Consider the following 3,945-nt stretch of genomic DNA (forward strand, 5'->3'; position numbering starts at 1 on the left):
AAAAATGGAACAAAATTTTAATTTTGGTCTTGAAAATGGCGAACGTGAAAAACTCGAGGAATTGTCAAAAATGAAAATTTCCAATATCGTTTTTAACTCAATAGAACATGATTGGTCTAAAGATACATCCGTGTTTGATGACAAAATAAAAGGAAATTCCAGTTATTTTTTTTGATTGAAGATGACCAAAAGAATAAGTTTGGAGGGGTCTATTACAGTTACGTAAGTCAAAATGGAAGAAGGTATAAAAACGATAAATTATTCATCTTTTCGCTTATGCGAAATGGGATATATAACCCTCAAAAATTCGGGTTACAAGAAAGACAAGTTAACAATTCTTTTATTTCTTGTACTAAAGACAATCCTTATCTTTTTGTATTTGGAAAACACAATGATGATAATAATAACAGTGATATTACTGTTGCAAAATGTGGTTTAAATTTGAACAATTGTACACCGACTAGTCACATCGTTCGAAGCGGGGATCTCGTTGATGGCCATATATTTATACCAAAAAGTGTTCGTGTTTTCCAACTTAGCTATTAATTCAGTTTTTTAATAATTGTATTTAAATTTATTTTTTCAAATTAAAACAGTCAAAATAACACACAAAAAAATTGATGAGATTATGAATAGTACAATATTAAAATTAATAAAATAGTTTATAAAAGTTCTCCAAATAAAATATACTAAAATGTGTTATTTAACTGTTATTATTCAAAGATTGTAACACTTTTTGTGTTATATTTGCTCAAACTTTTATTAATAAAGACATACAAAGACTTGAAAGCTGAATTAATTGTGTCAACAAGGTAAAAACACTGTGTACTTTTTTCAACTTGTTGTACTTTTAAATAAATCTTTTTGTTAAAGGCTGTCACAACAATGTTAGAGTAAAAACAATTACAATCCAAAACATTGTCAATCTAATACAAAAGAAATTATAATTTGGATGTAAAAGACGTTATTTGTTGATTAACAGTAGAAGTAGATTGAGTTGAGTGTTTCATTGTATCTCTTGGTAATATAGTTCTATTCAAATCAACAAGAGAGTATAATCAAAAGCAAAGTCGCTCCACATATGATGCCACAAACCAAGAAATAAACAGAGATTATGGCATTGTTGAAATCTAATAATAAAAATTAATTTTTGAAAATGACCACATAAAATGTTTATCATTTTAGTTATTGATTTCTACGTTTATGAAAACTATCTTATGAAAAGCAAAAATCGAGTAAAGCACTTTCCTACAGAAAAAATAATTTTGCAACAAAATTATAAAATCAAACGATTTTTCCTTTGACCAATTGTTTTTGTCCAATTTTATAGAGACTTTCTGACACTGAAATTTCATCCTTTTTAATGTTTAAATTGGTATCACGGAATTTTGATAATTTTAATTACAATTTTATGTAATTCAATCGATTGTGGAAAAAACGATTTCGAAATAAAAAGTCAAAATACCACAGATAGAAATGAATAAATAAAAAGGACACACACTTTTTGTATGTGTCCTATTTTTAGTAATGTTGCAATTAGGTATTTCTATTTAATTGAAGTCGACATAGTAGTATATAAATTATGCGGATTTAGGGGGCACCCCATTTTATTTATATTTTATAATATTTTAATTAAATCGCGAGGGACACGAATCTGAATTTTCCCAAAATATCGACATCTTTGATGTCTCTAGAATCTCACATTCGTTTCGATTCTTCGGAGACACAACGCGAAGCGGCATCGAAGATGCAGTCTACTTGAAGACCTTTGGTCCGTTCGGTGTAAATTTATATTAATGTAATTTTTTATTTTCCTTAAATGACTGAACAAATTAATAAACTTGATTATGATAAAGATGTTGATGATTATGTTAAATATGATTTAGATAACAAATCCTTATTTGTCGATCTTGGATGTGAATATAAAATTTAAATTAGAAGAATGGAAAGATTTAAAGAATATTTGAATGATTATCTTAAAACTATACAAAGTAATGAAAATGTAATATATAATTACCAAACCAATGAAGGTTGGAGTAAAACAGATCCTTTAACAGATAAATATGCTTTGAACAAATTGATTAAGGTTCTAGAAACAAGAATATTTGATCATGATGAAATAATTAAAGCTGTAAACGCAGATTATGATACCGATATACCAGAACCTATAATTGTGATAAAAATGAAAGTATCTATTTATAAATATTATTTCTCGGTTTACGGCGTGAGTTTCTCGTCAAATAATTTACTAACATCTAAATTATTAACAGTAATATAATGTTCTAATATCGGAAGCATCTTATTAATAATTCCATCTCTCATATTATTTTGATTTTTTTCTAATTCTTCTATTTTATTAAGTAATAATACTAATTGTTCTTGTTTTTCGCCCTCTATATTTTTGATTTTATTGTCAAGATCATTTTTAGTAATTCTATGTTGTTTCTTAATTAATGTTTGTTTACCTTTAATTTTACAAAATACATAACCATTAATATAAATAGTAGCATTTAAATCTTTTGTATTGATTAAGTTAACTTCTGGATTATTATTAATATATCTATTGATTTCTTTGTTACATTGTTTTAACATATCTATTTCTTTTAAATTGTATTTGTTTATTATATTATGTAAAGCTATAATATGTTTAGAAGTAATATCAGATAAAGTTTCACCACATCTAATAGATGTGTCGATGCTTCGCTCAGCCTTCGGCATGACGCTTTGCTCAATATAACATTCATCTTCACTTTCGTCATTTGGAGAATAAGACATACCAAATACTGTTTTTGGTGTTGGAGCTTTGCTCCCGCTACGATCCTTCGGATCTGAGGAACTTCGTTCTGTACATGTTGGAGCTTTGCTCCCGCTTCGCGTTGCATCTCTTACTTTAATAATTTCAGAAGTATCTATTTGTTTTAATGGGTCCGTCTTTGTAGTTTGATTTGTTTTGTCTAAAGATAACAAATTTTTGAAAAATGTTTTTAATGACTTTGATTTTGATTGAGAAGTATTATATGTACTCATTTATATTAAGATAAAAATAAAAATATATTATTTATATATTACTAAATATATTATTAATAAAGTAATATTAATGTATTATTATAATAACTATAAAAATAACATACTCAATAGATGTCTTCAGATAAAATGTAAAATATATTACTTTGTTTTTACAGTTTATGAAAACCTTATAACTACAGTTCGTACGGACCGTAAATATCTATTAAATTACCTGAACTGTAATTTCATTAATTAAAAATATTCTACCATCTTTTTCTTTACAATAACCATAATCCATAAAGTTTTGAAATTTTTATTTATTTTTTTATCAACTCAATTTTGAATTGTATATTTTTTGGTCACACTTAAAGTGAATGAGTTTGTTTGTGTAAAACAAGAGCAAAGCTTAAAAAAGAAAGATGGGGTCTAATGATGGTTTGATATATTTGGTTGTTTTTTTATAAAAAGTTTATTGTCATTTGATTATAACGTAAATAGTGTTTGTATAGTAGTTATATTTGTTAGTGTGACTATTTGACGTTGTTTGTTATTAAGTGGATTGACGATGTAGCGTTTTTTTATATTAAATGTTGAAACATTATAAAGTGATATGAAATTTCGTCCAAAAAGATTATTTTTGATCAATCTTAAGTAATTGAGTTCTCATTTGTTAATTATTTTAAGTAAAATAAAACTGACTATTGGCCGGTTTGGGTTAGAAGGGGGTTTCAAATAAAAAATAAAAAAAAATGATTTGGACAATTTTCTTTTTACTTATTTTTCTTCTTAAAAAAAGTTTTGGGTTGTGAAAGTGTTAAGGAAAATAAAAAATTACATTAATATAAATTTACACCGAACGGACCAAAGGTCTTCAAGTAGACTGCATCTTCGATGCCGCTTCGCGTTGTGTCTCCGAAGAATCGAAACGAATGTGAGATC

This window comes from Entamoeba invadens (genome assembly GCF_000330505.1).
Source record: "Entamoeba invadens IP1 unplaced genomic scaffold scaff_1105074725991, whole genome shotgun sequence".
Lineage (NCBI taxonomy): Eukaryota > Evosea > Mastigamoebida > Endamoebidae > Entamoeba > Entamoeba invadens.